General features: G+C 49.7%; 1 protein-coding gene across 1 annotated transcript in view; it reads left to right on the top strand.

Annotated features, from left to right (window-relative positions):
* SHANK2 (SH3 and multiple ankyrin repeat domains 2) overlaps positions 1-19494 on the top strand; it is a 730263-nt gene that overhangs the window by 36824 nt on the left and 673945 nt on the right. Inside the window, 1 exon segment of the mRNA XM_078148660.1 lies at positions 19313-19383. The gene's annotated coding sequence lies outside the window, so the exon portion shown is untranslated.

Raw genomic sequence — 19494 nt, 5'->3', positions numbered from 1 at the left:
AAGTTTGGAAGAGTGAGTCCGGTTTTGGTCATGTTGCATTTTAGATGCTTCCACCCCGCGATGTGGAATGGACAGCTGAGGCTGTAGGGCTAGAGCGCGAGGGCCTGGGGTGGGGTGCTCTGAAGTGTGTGGAGGCAGGCTCGCTGCGTCTCTTCCCAATTGAGAGCTGTAAGAGAGCTTAGTCATCAGCAAGTCCAACTTCCCATTTTACAGATGAGGACACTGAGTCCCAGAGAGGTGAAGTCACCTCTTCAAGTTTCCACAGAGAACATGTGGCTGAGCGGACATTCAAAACCAGGTGCTTGGACTCCCCCTTCCTGCCTCCTGCCCTCACAGACCCACCACAGAAGGAAAAGGAGAGTGAGTGCCTCACTTGGGCACTTGGTGTGGGCGACCCAAGTGCCAGAAGCAGATGGACACGTGGTGGCCTCGGGAGCCGGGCCCAAGAGCATCACAAGGAGTTTGGGGACCAGGCACGCTAGCAAATGATGCCAAGGTGAAAGCCTCTTGCCAAGCTTTGGGGGCCCAGGAGTCATTGAGACCAAGTGAGGCCCAGGGTGGGCTCTTTGGGAGGACTCACACTGACAGCCAGGGCCCTATCACTGTAATAGATAGTGCATGGATGGGCCCCAAAGGGACCGATGGCGCCTGCCCTCAAGGAGCTTCCCGTCTTGGAGGAGCACGGAACAACCCTGGCTGTTTAAGAAGCCCTGATCTAGACTATTCTTCTTCTATTTAGTCCTGGGACCCAATCATTGTTTATTTATACTACTTGTCTCAGATAATGGCCACACTCTGTAAATCATCTGTTCAACTATATCACAGTCCAGAGATCTAGACATTCCTCATCCACTTGTCCTTTCTTGTGTGGATGATCAAGCCAGACTTTCCTAGTCATTATAGTTCTTGTCTTAGAGACTGAGGCTTTAAAGTGCTTTAGGTTTGTTGCAACCAATGTGATGTCATCTACAAACAGGATGACCTCACCATACACAGGAGATCCCTCTTGAACTTTGTAGCCTGGATCTCTTCTTTTGCCGTGGTGAGCATTTTTATGGAGCGCACCTCTCCCTCTTTTGTGTCTCTGCTGATGTTTGTGATCAGAGAGGTATTAAACAGAGTTCATTCAGCTGCTATATTTTTCAGGAAATCTGGATTCAATTTGATGTCTGGATGGGAGACCCCTTGTTGGAAAAGAGCCTGTGAGGTGGGTCTCTGCTTTCCTGAATTAAAGACTTGTTCCTATTCGATGAAAGAACACAGCGGGACTCTCCAGTTTCTCTTTCAGTTAATGATGAAATAATAAAGCTGTGCCTGCTGAGTGTGCCCAGCCATTCTCATTAATGCCTCGGGTCTTGTCCAAGTCTTACCCAGATGGAAAAGCGCACCTCTGTGTAGACGGGGAGCCATTGCTGACGTTCCCTCTGCGGCCCCTTTTCGCTATTATCAAGACCTACCTTTGCTTCCTTCCTTCCTTCCCATGCTTTGTGAGTATGATCCCTGCACAGCTCTGATTTCTTCTATGTCCATCTACTTGGTCTGTTTCTGCTGCTTTGCTTGGTTCTTGTGCTCTCTCTCTCCCCGTTCAATCACTCCTCTCCCCCTCTTCCCCCCTTTCTCTCTTTCTCTCTTCCTCCCTTTGTCTCTCTCTCTCTTCCTCCCTTTCTCTCTCTTTCTCCCTCTCCCTCTCCCTCTCTCTTCCTCCCTTTCTCTCTCTCTCTCTCTTCCTCTCTTTCTCCCTCTCCCTCTCCCTCTCTCTTCCTCCCTCCCTCTCTCTCTCTTCCTCCCTTTCTCTCTCCCCCTCCACTCACTCTTCATCTCTCTTCCTCCCTTTCTCTCTCTCTCTCTCTCCCCCCCCCTTTCTCTCCTTACCTTGAGGTGAAATCTGCCTCCTTTCTCTTAATTTTGCCCTCTCCAATCATGCCCAAGTCCAACCTTTCCCTTAGGATAGCCCATGAGGTTATCCCTCCCCCCCTTCAGGCTTCCCCCTTGCCTGGGGCTCGGCTGGGTTTATAGGGCCCAGCAGAGGCAGTATAAAGGTGACAGCCACTCCACATAGTTTGTGTTTCCTGGGGCATGTCTTCTTTTTGGCCTTGCGGTTAGTCCTACGTTATGGATCTCTCGCTTGAGAACCGGCCTCCTCCTGCTTCCCATGGCAGCCCTCCCAGAAGCCTGCGCTCCTTATCATTGCCTGCACTTGTCTCTCCTTCTTCTGTACTTCCTTTGGCTCCTGGGCCGAGCTCCTGAGCTTCTTCTGGTCCTATGTCGCCAGCCTTCCAGGTCAAGGCTTATCGTCTCCATAAATTCTTCCCAGAACAGATGGGTTCACCTGGATCTCCCCCCCACTACACACTTGTTTTTTGGACTCTTAGGTCCTTTGTTTCCCCTTTGATTCATTCCCAGTTAGTTCATTTGCAAAGAGCTTGTCTTCTGGCTAGAGTGGAAGCTCCCAGAGCCGAGGCTCCAGCTTCCCTTCTTGCTACTGAAGCACCTCAGGCTGCTTGGAGCTGCTCAGGACAGTGGCTCAGTTGGGTTGGGTTCCATTTGGAGCTCCTAGCAACTAGAATCGAAAAGCTTGCTTTAATGAGTCCAAGAGGATCCTTCCCTGGCAGGGTGGGGCTGCCTTCTTAGTGACATCAGGGGAATGCTCTCCAGTCCAGGATCTGAGGCTGCCTTTAAAGAAAAAAAAATGGCTCATTGGACTTCCTTTTCAGCTTCTCTGGTGTTGAGAAAGAAGCAATAGCAGCTTACAGTATGCAGAGCCTTGTTATTGGCTGGGAAGATATGCGGTTGAGGTTTGAGCTGTCACTGTCTAGGAGCTCACAGATTGGTCAGGCGATAAGGCATCAATATGGACAACTGTAAAACTCAGGCACACAGAGGGTTTCAAGGTGGAAAGCTTGAATAGGGTGTCAGGGAAGGCTTCCTGGAAGAGGTGGCATGTGAACTGGATTCCTATACACAGTAGGCAAAGAAGGCTTAGGGAAAGGTCTGAGCAAAGACTGGGAGGCAGGAGAGCACAGTGTGTATTTGGGGGTCAGAGCAGACCGATTTAGATGGAGCATAGAGTATGTGGAAATTCCTCTGCATTTGCTTTGTTTATGTATTTGATCTTTCAAGGGATAGTGTGGTGGAGTGGACAGAGCACCGGATTTGGAGTTAGGAAAAACTAGGTTCACTTCCTCTCTCAGAAACTGAACTGTTGTGCCACCTTGGGCCACTTACCCTTTTGGGGCCTCAGTTTCCTCATCTGTATAATAAGAGTGGCTAGGTTTGATGGCTTCCAAGTCCTTTCCAACTTAACCTCTTTTTGCCTTAATCCACTGGAGATGGAAAAGGCAAACCACTCCAGTGTCTCTGCCAAGAAAACTCCCAGGACAGTACTGCTGTGTTAGGGACCACGGGGTCGCGAAGAGCTGGGCCTTACCGAACCACTAAACAACAACAGTCAAAGTCCTTTGCAACTGCATAGCCACTGAGCAGTAGTAACAACACCAGCAGTCCTCTCTGGCTTGGCGTCTGTGTTCCTGGGGTCTTAACTGATCCTGGTAGCTGATGGATGTGAAGCAGTCAGATTGTCCCCGGCCAATAAGAAAGTCCGAAGAAAGGCAGGCTGGGGAGATGGTGAGCTCAGCTGGGATGTGTAGGAGGACCCAGTGGAATATCCAGGTGGGTGGGGATGGTCCAGAGGGCAGCTGAAGATGGAGGTCTTCAGATAGAAGAGAGGTCAGGGAAAGACATACAGGGCTGGGAGACATCTGCCTAAGAGGTTTGGTGCTTGGAGATGTGGGGGTTAGATGACATTGTCGAGGTGAAGAGGAGGAAGAAAATGGTTTAGACAGATCCCTGGGGAATGTCCTTGCTAAGAAATTGAGGGGTGGATCAAGAGCCAGAGAACTGGACAATAATAGTAATAACTAGTATTTATGATAGCGCTTTAAGGTTTGCAAAGCAATAATCTGAGAGGTAGATGCTATAACTACCCCATTTTACAGCTGAGGAAACTGAGGCTGACAGAAGGTCAATGACTTTAGTAGGATCACACAGCTAATAAGTGTCTGAGGCTGGATTTGAACTCAGGTCAGCTTGACTGCAGGCTTAGCACTCTTTCCACTGTGGCTCCGTTAGCTGCTTCCCAACAAGAAGAGGTTATCGAGGTTCCCGGATGTTCGCTTCTCCATCATGGGCATCTCTCTCTCTGTTTTTCTGTGAAATAGAGAGTCCTTGCTTCCTGGACCAAAACCAAACCAACACAAAAGTTAAAGCACGGTACATACTTTTTAGAAGAGTCCTCAAAGTAGATCAGAAACTCGCTGATTTCAGGTTTTCTTGGCATCAGCAAGACAGAGACACACACTTAGACGAAAACAAAAATTCTGGGGCTCTGTCAGCTGCAGGGTATCTGCCGAGCGCGGCTCAAGGTGTTCAGCCAAATCCAACTTTGCTGATTCCCCAGTCCTCCTCCTCCTCCCCTTTCAACTTTCTTGTATGCTACTAATTATCAGATGTTTGAGTTCTATCAACCTCATGTTTAAGGGAAGAGGGGGAAGCGAGAGAAGCTGCTTATTCTCAGGGTGATTGGATGGCTGGAGTTCTGTGGAACAAAGACAATAACTGAGGCTAAGAAACCCAAGTGGCAAAGAAAGCTTCGTGGTGGTTGGAAACAGACGTCCAGGTCTGGGGGTTACCAAGTGGGCTGGTTTGTCTGGAATGCCAAGTATACAAAGGGAAGCCATGTGCAGCGGGTTTGCAAAGGTGGGCTGGAGTCGATGACAAATCACTTTAAGTGCCAAGTTGAGGTGACAGGGAGCTGTTGAGGATTATTGAGGTGAGGAGTGGCAGGGTCAGGTTTTTCCACCCCCCCCCCCTTTATTTTGTGTGTAGCTCGTTTGTCCATAATTATGTGCCTCTTGTCTCCTCCGTTAGACTCAGAGCTTCTTGAGGGCAGGGGATTGGGTGGACTTGCTGGGGACAAAATGAGGCCTATTTAGAGGTAATTAGCATTGTCCTGTGTGGGATAGTCCGTCCTTCCTGGTGCTTTGCTCTCCTCTGATGCCAAACTGTGGGCTTTTGCCAAAGCATTGAAAGACCAGCATGTCACTTCGGCCAGCAGGGAAGGCCCAGGATCGGACGGAGGAGAGACAACTGGCCCTGAGGTCCAAGAGGCCCCGTGCTGAGTCCACTGGAGCTTTTGGTCCACTTTCCGGCGGAGTCCAAATCTGTCATTCATAAAGTGCCGGGAACTTCCCAAAGCAACCTCCCTCTGCCAATGAAGCTGAGAGCCAAGTCTAGGGTCACCCAGGCAGTGCGTGTCAGGGGTGAGACTCATACCCAGATCCTCTTCACTCCAAGGCCAGTTCTCTCTCCACTTTGCCCTGCTACCACTGGACATTAAAAGCCCCTATTTCTGTGGCACTCCCCTCCCCCACCCCACCTCCTTCATGCTTCCTTCTCTTAGCTCTTAGGAAGACTTTGAACTACCTCTCAGCGCCCGCCATTTTGTACTGTTATTGACGATTCGAAAGCTGAGGCAGATCACTGGTGGTCTTTCCCACTTTTCTATCTGGTAACTTTCTCCAGCGCCTGCTTCTGCCAAGGCACAGGACATTCCGGTCTTCAGTTAATTAGACTTTCAGCAAGTGGCTCTGTGGGAAAGTTCCCTCACTGTGAGGAAATGCATCAGACTGTTTGATTCCTCACTGTGTGATTATGGGTCTTTGCTGGTAAAGCAAGCTCTAAGCAAGAAAATCCTTAATTTACAGAGGAAAGGCACAGTGCCTGCTGGGGGTCTGGGACAGAAAGGGGACAGCCTGAGGGGGCAGAGAGCAGGGCCAGATCTGCTGCCAGTCTGAGCATCTGGCCTGGGAGGAAGCCCTGGCCTTGCTTCTTCACCATTTCTGTCCCCTCATCCCAGCGGCCCAGGCCCATCCTCCCAGTCTGGCTCTTTAGCCAGGTATATCAGAAGAAGAAAAAAAGCCATCCTCACCTCTCAGGAAGATGCCCCCACTGCTGCAAAGTCTTTCCCCATCACAGGAGACCAAATCCCTCTTTGGGCTTGCAACAAGGATAGGTGAGGAGACATAGAACCCAATTGTTAAATACCTCTTATAAGGAAGGGAGGAGACAGTCCCTGGCCTCAAGCGGCTTATATTCTAAAGGGAGAAGAAAACACATCCTGGGCTCAGCCATCAGAGCCAGGATGTCCAGGGGCAAAGCTCAGGTTTCCTGTCTGAGGACAGGGTTATGGCCAGACCAAGAGAAGTAGCCTGGAGGCCCAGGTCCAGAAGCATGTGGCAGAAACTCCTGGTGAGAGTGAGCGATAGGAGGCCCAGGCCACCTGGGGCCTGTCACCTCTTCCTAAACCTTGTTATTTCTCTGGGGTCTAGTCCAGGGCCCTGTGGAGGATGGGTAGGTATTTACTAACCCCCCACTGGAATTCAACACATGTCTATTAAGTGCCAATTACAAACAAGGGGAAATACAAAGAGTGAAACAGGAAAAGAAGCAGCCCCTGCCTCCAGGAAGCTTACATTCTGCTGGGGCTAGGGCATGTGAACAACCATGTAAATATGGTATAATTGAGAATAGAAGAGACATGAAGGGCTGAGAACAGCAGGAAAGACTTGGGGGGATGAGGGATGGGGAGAAGGGGCACCCGAGGTGAGCATCTGATTGAGAAGGTGAAACCTCTTAAAAGGCAGGTGTGTGTCTGAGGGGGAGGGGCACTGGAAGTCAACTGACTTATCCAAAGGCACAGAGTCAAGGTAGACACTCCCCACCCCCAACTTCTGCAGCCAATCTGAGGGCTTTCTGGACAGCGTCCGTAATAGAGACATTAAAGCCATCAGCATCCATCCAAGGAAGCTGAGAATTACTTTGAGACACAAGAAGACAGCTGTTAAAAAATGAAATAAAATGGGGTGGGGGTGGGGAGGCCTCCCTGCATCAGGGTTTTATTGGCCACGTGGCAGGACCCTCAGGCTTCCCTGAGTCACATTTCTTAGCCCTGTCCTTCTTTGCATCCCCAACAGATATCAGGGATCTAAGAAGGAGAAATTGCAGGTCTCAGATTGGTTCTAAATAAATTCCTTTACATAGAATATATCTGGAACTGATTTTTTTTTTCCCCAAGGCTGCCCAGTGCAGTGGGGAGACCTCTGGCTTTGGAGGCCGAGGCCCTGGGCTGAACTTGGGCAGCTGCTTCCCTTCTGGGCCTCAGTTTCCTTATCTCTAAAATGGGAGATGGCAGCTGGACCACAGACCTTCTGACATCCTTGGGCTCTGAAGTGGGACAAGTAAGGACTGATGGTCCCTTTCCATGGTATATTTGTACCTTCCTTGCTTTAATTAAGACAATCACAGAATAAAGCTAGAAAGGGCCCCAGAAGTCACCCAGTCCTATTCCCCCCTTTTACAGATGGGAAAACAGAAGCCAGAGGGATTCAGTGAGGTGTTACCCAAGGGGTGAGGGGCAGAAATGGAACAGAGATCCTTGTCCTCTGCCAACAGGCCCCTAGCAGTCTCCCTATACCTGAGGCTTTTGTCCTGCCTTAATCTTCATCTTTGAAAGAACAGAGAAAAAGCAAGGACATTTGCTTCTAGGTAGGATTTAAGATCTAAAGCTGAGCCCAGCCAGTGTAGGCACCCAGAGCCTGCCTTCATGCTAAGAGTCCTGACCAATCCCTAGCCTGAGTCCTGAGAGACCGAGGCTTGCAGATGAACGTGACTTCTGCTGGCACTGAGAGTTTTGGTTGGGGAGGGGGGCTACCCATCCTTCAGTAGAGGGAAAGTCATGAGGACAGCCACCCTCCCCCACACCAGAAAAGTGGAAAATCGGGGTGGTTTGCTTTGCTAAAAGATTTTTGGCTCTGTCTCTGCAAGCCAGCCTCAGGGGTAAGGAAGTCAAGTTGTCTTCTTGATGCGTCCATCGGAAGGAAGGAGCTGGTCTCCAAAACCTGGCCTTCGTGACAGGCTGCCCCGACATTGGCTGGCTCTTTCATCATCTTTGCCACTCAGATGGCAAACTTCAGAGTTGTTGGCTTTGATTTCTAAAAGGAAACCCCCCTGTTTTCTCATTGAACCTCAAGCTGGGGGTGGTCTGCACAGGTCCTGGCCCAGTGCTTTGGACATCGTGGGATCCGGGTGGGTTTCGTCCCTCCCCTGCACCTCAGCCATTTCCTCTGTAAAATGGGAGAATCAGGACCACTGCTTTAAAGCTGGGAGGAGCCTCTGAGGCCATCTGCTGCAGCTCTTTATTTTACGGAAGAGGAAACCGAGGCCCAGGAAGATGGCATAAGTCAGCAGCAGAGGCAGAATTTTAACTCAGGCTCCATAGCTCCAGGTGTCCACTCCAGGGTCCCCCAGACAGTCCCCCTGGACTGCCTAGCTCTAATTACTGTGACTCTTGGCTTCCAAGAAAACATTCCATCTGTGACATCTGTTGACTCTTGACTCAGCTGAAGCTTCCACCTCGTTCTCAGTCTCAGCTCGGAATCAATCAGATCAATGAGTGGTTACAGATGCCTGTTTTTGGGTAACCATGAGCAAGCCCCTTCCCTTCCTGGAACAGTCCCTGCTGGGGTTGGGTGTGGATCGCTCCTCTTCCGTTTCTCTTCCTCATTCATGAATGTTCACAGCCCTTTTTGCTTTGGTAACCACTGAGTCACTTTTTCATCTCGGTTATAATCGAGCTTCCATACAGTGAAGTGTCATTGTGGTCTTCATTGTACAGATTGCAGCCCCTTCTTGACTGAGTAAAAGGCATCTGGGGAGTGTGTTGGAGAGAGCCTTGTACTCGGCAGTCAAGCTCCGCCTTTGAATACTGCCTCTAATGGCCTATTAATGGCCTCTCTGGGCCTCAGTTTCCTCATTTGCAAAGAAGGTCTCCCTCATCAGTCATTTATGATCTCTGACATGATCTTTAGGCTGCTCAGGCTGAAAAAATCCTCTCTTGTAGCCAGTCTGGGCCTAGACTCTCCCAGTTTCACTTGGCTGGTGCTCAAGTGGCCGACTCGTCACCAGGATCCTCATGAAAGCCTTTTGGGCTCTGAAAGGCCTACTTGCCCAACATTTAAGAACGTAGGTCCACATCTGCTCCATGCCCCAGGAAGTCTCTGAGAAGGGCACTGTCGTTTTGGGTACAGAAGGTGTATAAGACAAGGAACAAAGGGGCGAAGGTTGGGCATCGGGAGCAATGAGGGGGGTTCCCATTCTCTTTATGTTCCCAGATTGATTAATTCCAGATCCATACTCTCTCTGAGGCAAGGCCAGTCTATCACCAGGTCACTAAATGGATCGCTGTGCCAGGTGCTACTCCCTCCTGTGATGAACGCTATCGCCTTCTTTTCTTTTCTGGTTATCATTGACACGGGATCTTTGATATTTAGGTGACATATCCACTTGGAATTTATTGTGGTATATGATATAAAGTGCTGGCCTAAGTTGTATTTCTGCCTAACTCCTTTCTAGTTTTCCCAGAAGTTACTGCTTCATAGAGGGTCATTCCCCTAAGAGTTTCCATGCGTGGATTTATTACGAAGCCACCATGGCCACCGTGTTTGGGGATTTGCTTATCTAGGGAGTTCCCTGCTAATTTAAGTATCAAAGATTTTTGCAAATTATTACTTTATAGTCTAATCTGAAGGCTCAGAATGCTATTCCCTCCTCCTTCTCCTCCCACCCCCACCCCCTATCATTTCACTTGAGAATCTAGACTCAAACTTAATTTGAGTGAGTGTGAAGGATTTATTTGGACTGAGTGGACCCTTTGCATCAGGTACCTGGAAGAATAGAGGTGAATGCTGTGCTCACAGGATTATCTTCTTTGTTGTGTTCCTATAAAAGCAAGAATGGGGTGAGATGATGAACTGGGTGTCAAGTGACAGTCCTGGGCCCACAAAGCCCCAGTGGAGGTGAGTCAGGATCCTGACGGTCTTGGTGGCCTGGAGTATTGGGCCAGGCTGAATGAGGTGGACATGCATGGGACAGATGTGAAACCTCACTCTTGCATTCAGAAAATCAATTTCTCAAGAGCAAACAGGCATAGGAGCGGCTAGACAGCAGTTTGTTGGATTGCAGGCTCAGTATGAGACACTTGACCCAGCAGCTAGGAAGGCTTGTGCCACCTTGGCCTTTGGGGAGAGAAGCCTCGTTTATCCAGAAAGAGGAGAGGAGGCCAGAGTTCTGCTGCTCTCCCTTGCCTCGGTCAGAGAGCACTTGGGGTGATGGTTCTGCTCTGGAGGCCGTGTTTTAGGAAGGATGTTGAGAAGCTGGGGAGCAGCCAGGGACATAAGGGGATTTGAGGTAATGTCACATGCCGATCCCTTGAAGGAACTCCGAGTGTTTGTCCCAAGAACAGAACCCTCTCGCCTCGAGTATGCCTGCTTCCACTGGGGAGTGAACTGGACCGCTCCTCCTCCCCTCCTCCTCCCAGCATCCCTGGCTTCCAGCACCAGACGTCCCCCAGCCCTCTCTGCCCACAAGGACCTTTCCTCTGAGACTGCTCCCCATTTGCGCCATCCATACCCTGTACGTACACAGTGTTTTTGAGTCATCTCACCCGTTAGAGTGGAGCTCCCTGAGATTGAGGACCACAGCTTTACCTTTCTTTGCAGCATCCCTAGTACCTGGTACACAGTAGGAACTTAATAAATGCTTGTTGATCATGACAAAGATGGGGATGATTGGCCCCAGAAAGCCATGCTGGCGGGTGCGGTGTGTCCAGCTCATACCCCAGCGAGAATCCCCTCTACCACATACGCTCCACGTGGTCATGTAGCCATTGCTTGAAGACCCCCAGCAGAGGGGAACTCACTACTTCCCAATCCAGCCCACTCCACTTTTGGACAATCCTGGTGACTGGGAGGCAGCCAGGCAGCTAAGTGGGGCAGTACATAGAGGGCCGGGTCCAGAATCGGGACGATCTGAAAGACCCGAGTTCAACTCCAGCCCCAGACACTGGCTGTGTGACCTCAGTTTGCCCATCTGTAAAATGAGCTGGAGAAGGAAATGGCACACCCCTCCAGAATTTGCCAAGAAAGCCCCAAATGGGTAATGAAGAGTTGGACACACTGAAAAATGACTCAACAAAGCATTTTTCCTGATATCTATCCCAAACTTGCCTCATTTTCAGTGTTCATCCATTTTTTCTCCTTCCTTCCTTTGGACCAAGCAGAACTCTCCACGTGTCAGCCATTTGTAGGCAGGTATCAGCTCCCATTCCTTTCCCCAGTGTTCTCTTCTGCAGATGAGACACACCCCCTGGTCCTTTGCCCTGCCCTTGTGTGGCAGGCATGGATTCCCATATTCTCACCAGCCTGCTTCCTCCCCTGGAAGCTCTCCTAACTTATCGACATCTTTCTGAAAAGGCATGTGGCTCCTAGAACTGAACGTGATGTTCCAGATGTGGTCTGCCCAGGGCAGAGGACAGTGAGATCTTCTTCCAGGGATCAGTGCCTCTCTCAGGGAGGCCAACATCCATCTCTCTGTAACTTCTCATGACCTTCATTAATTTATTCTGGCTGCCACCCCCCACTACTGACTCCTAGTAATCTTGGAGTCCACTAAGAATCCCCAGATCTTTTTCAGACAAACTCCTGGTTCACTATGCCCTCTCCTGTGAAATTGGATTTCTTGAGCCCATCTGTAAGACTACGTTTATCCCTATTACATTAGTCAAGATGGTGCTGCGTTCTAGCCAGAGAAGATCTAGAATGCAGTGTGCTGACCATTCATCCCATTTCTGGCCATTTTATGAGAGCAGGCTACCTCTTTGATGACCTCCTTCCAAACTTGTGCAGAGTACTTGTCAATGGTTTAAGATCTGTTTGGAAAGGGGTCTGCAGTGGAATGCCCCAGAGCTCTGCGCTTGGCCCCATGCCGTCTAACATTTATTGTCAATGTCTTGGATGAATGCATTAATAAATCTGGGGGTGGAGATAGCAATTTTCTAGGTCATGGGGTCACAGATTTTGAGCCGTAAGGGGACTCAGAGGCCGCTGAATCCAACCCCTTTGTTTTACATACAAGGAAACTGATGCAGAGAACATCTCACCCACAACCACACAGCTCCTGAGTGTCTGAGGCTGGATTTGAACCCACCTCTTCCTGACTCCACGTCCAATGTGCTGTCCACCCTACCACCCTACCCCTCAAAATCAGCTCCTAGGGTGGGTGGTGATTCATTAAGGCTCCCTTAGGACAATGGGCTCCATACCTGAGGAAAGGAGTACCCACGGGATGGACAGTAACCCGTGCTCTGGTTGTCATGGAGGAAGAGGCCCCTCTGCCTGATGCCCAGAATCCCCACCTCGCTGGGGCAGAGCCCAGGTAGACCCATCCCCTCCGGCCCCGCCCATGAGAAAGGGGGAGGCTAATGCCAAAGGCGGCCCAGCTGGAGCGATGTTCTTGTTTTCTGTGTAAAGGAGGGTCCAGTACAGAGGTTTCTGGTGATTGTAGCTGAGTCAGCCCATCTGTGCCCCAGCAGCTCTGCCCATGGGAGACCGATGAGGGCGCAGGAGCAGGGGCTGAGAAGGAGCCACGACTTAGTCATTCGAAGGGCCACAGCTTCCAAACTGCGGGACGGAGGGACAAAAACTGGTTTTTCAAAGAGATGGCCATTCTCTGCCCCCAGAGGCTTTCTCGTTTGCTGCTTTAAGTGGGGCTAGACTCTCTTTGTGCCTTTTAAATGTCATCCGAGGTGAGGACCATGCAGAGTGGCTGGTAGAGGCTGAGCTTGGCAGCCCTGGGCTCCCACGTGCCACCGAGTTGTCCTTGGCTGCAGAGAGCAGGGGAGCCTGGCCTCTCTGGAGACCTCTGGCATTCATGTTTTACTTCTCGAGTGAAAATTTCCAATATCATGGTTTTTCTTTAGTGCATCACATAACTGGCCAGTAGAGCAGCAGGTGCATTGGGCTGAGTTGAAATTATGCTTCTTCAGGGCAGCACCCTCCTTCCCTGCTCCCTCCTTCCCTCCTCCCTTCCTTCCTTCCTTCCCTCCTTCCTTCCTCCCTTATCTTCCCCTCTCCCTTTCCTCTTCCTTCTCCTTCCCTTTTCCTCTCTCCCTTCTCCTCCTTCCTTTCCTTCTTCCCTCCCTCCTGCTCTTTTTCCTTCCCTCCTTCCTCCTCTCCATCCCCCCTTTTCTCCCTCTCCTTCTTTCTGCTTCTTTATGAACTAATTTTGCCTTCTACGATATGTTTTTCTTGAAAGCAATTTTTTTTTCAGACTAGGATGTAAACATGCTAATCACATTTTACAGTTAAATGTCTGATTTTTTTTCTTTTTTTCCTTTCTCTTCTGAATCAAGGGCCTTTACATATGGAGTATGTTGGTTTTTTCAAAGAGATGGTGTGCACACGCATGTGTGTACATGCATATGTGTATGTGCATACATGTGTATGCATGTGTATATGTGTATATGCACATATATGTTTAGTGGAGTTAAGCATGGCTGTGTCTTTAGTCACTCAGTCATCTAGTGATGGAACACCCTGTCCCCTCGAACCTGCTCATTTTGGGGGGGTGGGTCTCTTCTCCTAAGGGCTTGGCCTGTCAACTTCCTTGAAATGTCGAAGTGGCCTTGGCCACAGGATTGAGCAGATCAGTTACCGTTAGGACTGGCACTAAGCCCGGGGGAGAGTGTTACTGTTAAGTGGGTGCAGTGTGAGGTCACCCAGTGAGGGGGGTGTGTGTGTGTGTGTGTGTGTGTGTGTGTTTGCTCACACACGTGCTTATGTGTATACAGATGTGCAGGTTTCATAATATGTTCTAAGATGTGCACAGATTTGGATGTGACCTCGTGTTTCTGACCAGATGTGCTGATCTAGCAAATACATCCAAGTGAGATTCTCAAGAGACAGAGGCAGAGGAGGTGGAATGACACGGGGACTTTTGCATCTGTGTTTTGATCTTAAAAAATAAAACCCTCAGAAACTTAATACAAACCAGTCCCTTGCCAGTAGCTCCCCTCCTTCACGCCTATACTTTTAACAGATAAATTCAGTCAGTCCAAACAAGTCCACACATTGGTCATGTTTGACAGATGTATGCCTCATTCTGTACCCGCAGTCCCCCGTCTTGCACGAGAGGCAGGCTGCACACTCTTCCATCAGTCCTCTGCCGGTCCCAGCATGCATCAGCTGAAGCTTTTCAAGGGTCCTTTTCTTTCAGTTATTCCGGCCACCATGTGGGTTGTTGTCCTGGCTCTGCTGACTTCATTTCGCACTCATTCATTCCTACAAGGTTTTTCTGAATTCTCCATGTCTGGCACATCTTGGGGCACAGTGGTTTCCTGTTACTATTCATCATACACAGTTTCTGCGCAGTTCTCTTGCGGGTGGGCAACTCCTTTCTCGCAGGTCTTTGCTCCTGCAGAGGGTGTTGCCTCAGGGGTGATAGGATGGAGGTCTAGAACCGTATCCCCCTCTGTCTCAGGGGAGACTTTTTCTTCTGTCTCTGACATCTTAAGGCATGGGCCTCTCAGCTATATCTCTGGGTCGAAGGGCATGCATGGTATAGTTTGTTCTCTGTTTTCCACATGTCGGACCAGTCCGCAGCTCCAGTGGTGAAGCTGTCCTCCCACAGCTGCAGCAACATTTAGTCTTTGTTCAACTTTATCAGTCTGATGGGCTGGGGGAACCATGGAACTCTTGTATTTAATTCCTCTATGAGTTACTCAGAGCTATCTTCCACATTGCTGATGGCATGGATTTCCCCTTTTAAAACCGTTCATGTTCAGCCACCGCTAACTGATCTGGGAATAACCTTTGTCCTTATATGTTTATAAAGTCTGTGGTTCCAGCTTAGATAGCAGACTTTTATGAGAGAAATGTGCTGCAGAGATTTTCCTAACTGACCACTTTTCTTCCAATCTTAGGTTTGCTAAATCAAATCTAGTTGTTTTCTAGAGCAAAATCTAACACTATGTTCTTGCTAAAGCTTTTTAATGCTTTCCTGCATGTCAGACTCTTCATGACCCCATTTGGGGTTCTCTTGGCAGAGATCCTGGAGTGCTTTGCCATCTCTAACTCATTTTACAGATGAGGAAACTGAGGCAAACAGGGTTAAGGGACTGGCAGTCCACAGGAGAGTGCAGGGGACAAATCTTGCCCAAAACTGAGACCTCAGGAAGAACAAATGTTTTTCTGTGATTAGAAAATAAAAGGCTGGCAGAAGCATTGGTTAGGGCAGCCTGAGTGATGCCAACGAGTCCATCATTCTGAAGGGTCACAGACTGCTGAATGGCTTTCCACATGTGCATGCTGGTGGGTGAAATCTGCCTACCATCCCTTAAGTGGTGAAAAGAGCTGTGGATCTGGGAGTCAGGAGACTGTGATTCAGATCCTGCCAGGGACTCTCCTCACTGACTAGGCAGTAGTATTATTGACATTTTACAGATGAGCGAACTGAGGCAAACAGATTTCTTTATTTTCAATTTCTTGATTTTTAGTTTTCACCATTCACTTCCATAAGCTTTTGCGTTTTAAATTTTCTCCCCCTCCCCTCCTCCCTCCCCAAGATGGTGTGCTTATAGGCTCTACATATACATTCCTAATAAACATATTTCCACATTAGTCATGTTGTAAGGATGAATTAGAATCAATAGGAGGAACCACCAGAAAGAGGAAACAAAACACAACAGAAGTTAAAAGAAAAAAAAAAGGAGCAAATAGTATGCTTTGATCTGCATTCAGACTCCATAGTTCTTTCTCTGGATGTGGATAGCATTTTCCATCATGCGACTTTTGGAGATGTCTTAGATACTTGCATTGCTGAGAAGGGCTAAGTCTATCAACGCTAGTCATCCCACAATGTGGCTGTTACTGTGTACAACATTCTCCTGGTTTTCACTCAGCATCAGTCCATACAAGTCTTTCCAGGTTTTTCTGAAGTCCACCTGCTCATCATTTCTTATAGCACAATAGTATTCTATTCCATTCATATACCGCAACTTGTTCAACCTTTCTCCAATTGATGGGCATCCTCTCAGTTTCCAATTCTTGGCTACCACAGAAAGAGCTGCTATAAATACTTTTGTGCATGTGGGTCCCTTTCCCATTTTTATGATCACTTTGGGATACAGCCTTAGAAGTGCTATTGCTGGGTCAAAGGGTATGCACAATTTTATGGCCCTTTGGGCATACTTCCAAATTGCTCTCCAAAATGGGTTGGATCAGTTCACTGCAATGCATTAGTGTTCTAATTTTCCCACATCTTCTCCAACATTTATGATTTTACTGTTTAGCATTTTAGCCAGTCTGATAGGTGTGATGTGGTACCTCAGAATCGTTTGGATTTGCGTTTCTCTAATCAATAGTGATTTAGAACATTTTTTCATATGACTGTAGGTGGCTTTAGTTTCTTCCTCTGAAAACTCTATTTATATCCTTTGATATTTAATAAATGAATGTTTAAGTGACTTACCCAAGACCGTACCCAGGGATAGTAAATGCCTGAGGCAGGATTTGAACTTGGATCTTCCTGACTCCATCCAAGTCCAGTATTCTATCCACTCTACCACTTCTCTTGTATCAGGCACCTGGGGGTAAGGAAGGCAAAAAAAGGAATCAGTCCTGGCTCTCAAAGAGTGTGCATTTTATTGGGAAAACAGAGCCTGTGTGCCGATTAAGCAAACAGAACAATTTGAGGATGGGTCACCAATTACTTGGTGCCCCGATGTGTATGAGTGTGGGTGGGGCTGTGGGAGGGGGAGGGGGAAGGGCCTGAACCCAAGCTGCAGCTTTAAGGAAGCTAAGGGTCCTAAGGGGCCAAGCAGGGGTGGGGAGCCTGTAGCCTCTAGGTCCTCAAGCACGGCCCTTTGACTGAATCCAAACCTCCCAGAACAAATCCCCTTCATAGAAGGGTTTGTTTGGTAAAACTTGGACTCAGTCAAAAGGCCGCACCTAAGCACCTGGAAGGCCACACGTGGTCCTCTAGGTCAAGTGAGGCCCTTTGAATCCAAACCTCCCAGAACAATTCCCCTTCATAAAAGGGTTTGTTCTGTAAAACTCGGACTGGGTCAAAGGGCTGCACTTGAGGACCTAGAGGGCCACGTGTGGCCTCGAGGCCCAGGCTCCCCACCCTGGACCGAGGCTTGGCAGGTGGGAGATGGAATCCTGAAGTCACAGAAGCGGAGGGGGGGCCTTCCTGGAGTAGAGAGTGTATGTCACCACTGGTGGTCCCCATCAACACTGTGGGAATGGTTGTTTTGGCCTGTGACGAGTGAGCGTCTTGTTTTGTTCGAGGAGTCTGGGTGTGTGTCAAAGAGCCAGACCCTTGGAGGTAAGGGCAGAGACCTGGCCCCATCTGAGCTGGGTGACCGGCCTGGTCTCTGCCTCCCTGGCAGTGGTGCTCTGGTGGTTGGAAGGACAAGGACATTATGGCCTTGCAGGCCCTGGGTAAGTGTAGGAAGCGTCTTGGAGGAGGGATGGGTGAGGGTTAGCTCATGCTCTCCTGGGGGTGGGGGTGGGGCGGTCCTGTTTGTTCTGGGCCTCTCCTGGCTGGAGACTGATCTTACTGGGAGAAGAGGGAGGGAGCCAGGTTGGCCAATCTGCCACTATTTTTAGGGCCTGGTATTAACTCCTTACGCTGGGGTTTGTTGGCCTCGGAAGAAGCTGCAGACGCCATTTACAGTCTAACTCTGACGTGGCGCTGGGGGTGGGGGGGTGGAGGATCCCTCATTTCAGGTATGTCTTAGTGGGTTGAGTTATGGACTCAAACATCACCTGACCCCGGGGTGGGTGGGGGTTAATTGGGGTTGGAATTTAGTTTGTCTGGCAGCCTTTGAGTAACCAACATTGGTGGGCTGGTGCTCGTCCTAAGGGGCTATTTTCTGGAAACCAGAAGAATTATGTAGGCCTACTTGACACGTTTTAATTAGGAATTGAGGGCACCCATCTTCCCTGGGTGAATTATAGGTCTGGAACTCCAGCTGTGCCAGGCAGTTGCTGTCTGAAGGGGAAAGCTGAAGAGGGTGAATTTGGAGGCGGGCTCTCTCATCTCCTCTGGATCCCAGGATTCCTGGCTGAGAGGGTCCTTAGAACACATAGCCCAGATACCTCAAAGGGCAGAGGAGGAAAGAGGCCCAGGGTCACTCGGGCCTTCGGGGAGCAGCACCTGGATTTGGCCCCTCATCCTACATCTGGCTACTTTGACTCTCTGCCCTGCCCCTGCCAAACAAGACCCCTGGCTGACCTGCCCCAGCCCCAGAGATCAGAGCTGATCCCTTGATTCCCCCAAGAGCGTGGCCATGGCTCACACCCCCATTTTGGCTTTCCTTCCCCTTGGCCCATGAGCACAGCCTTTCTGGTGCCTTGAAAAGCACGGCCAATGAGAATACAGTGAGCTGATTCTGCAAAATGCTCCAGGAAGACATGGTGGGGGGGTGACCTGGGGCCACATTCTGGCCAGGGAGAGCAGGCCAGGCCAGAGTCCTGGAGCCTGGAGGGACCAGGAGGCCAGCCACTCTACCCCCTCCCTTTATTGATGAAGAGAGACCAGAGAAGGGCAACGTTCTGCCCAAGGTCACACAGCCGCTGTGCACCAGAGGTGGGATGTAGACCTAGGGCCTCTGACTCTAGGGTTAGTGCCTCTCTGTTTGTCATTCCATTTAGAGGCAGCAATACATCCACCTTCAGGCAAGAGGCAAAGTTATTGTTTTGGAAATTGCCCCTACAGATGAGGAGGCCATTCTCTCCTGCCCCCCTGAGTAGGACCGGCCAGACCACAGGAAGATGACAGGGTATTTGCGCCCAGCTGTCTTGCTCCGGAGAGCTCAGGGAGCGTCCGGGGAGGTGGAAGATGGGACAGATCTAGAATGCTCAGTCAGTGAACAGGCACCAGGTATTTATTAGACACCCACTCTGTGCCAGAGCTGTGCTGAGTGCTGGGGGCACAAAGAAGGGTAAAGGCAGTCTCTGCTTCCCAAGAGCAGATTGTCTTGGTGGTCCCTGCTGCTGCTCTGCTCCCATTTCTTGTCAGAACTCGGCAGGACAAAGGCATTTCTTGATAAGGACAAGATAGAAGAGACTAAGATAGTTGTTTGAGATGATAAAATTCTGGTTGAAACATCAGTTATTAACAAAAACTAACGCAGTTAGAACTCTCCGTTCTGAGAATTCAGGGCCGATGGTTTGGATCAATAGTGATCAATAACATTGTTTCCCCTTGCCAGCCAGGGTGCTGTGACCACCAGGCAGCTCCCTGGTGCGGGCGTTGGCCACTGACCCTTGTGAAGGGCCTCTGAGCACAGGGGAGCCGAGCGGGGGATGTCGCGCCTTCCATGCTCACCCCCTTCTCCCTGTGCTATCTCCAACAGGACGCTGGATTTGCAGGGATCAGGGGAAACTGACGTGGTAATTCTGTGTCCTGCCCTCTTTCTGCTTCCCGGTAAGTGCTAACCCACAACCCTCACATATAGAAAGTCACTTTGGGAAGGTACCCTGCGGCCCCTGTGCTGTGTCTTTTCTGGATGACACTAATGGAGTAACTGATCCATCA

Source organism: Phascolarctos cinereus, unplaced genomic scaffold (assembly GCF_003287225.1).
Source record: "Phascolarctos cinereus isolate Bilbo 61053 unplaced genomic scaffold, phaCin_HiC Scaffold_9;HRSCAF=440, whole genome shotgun sequence".
Classification (NCBI taxonomy): Eukaryota; Metazoa; Chordata; class Mammalia; order Diprotodontia; family Phascolarctidae; genus Phascolarctos; species Phascolarctos cinereus.
This window is presented reverse-complemented; position numbering and strand designations above follow the sequence as displayed.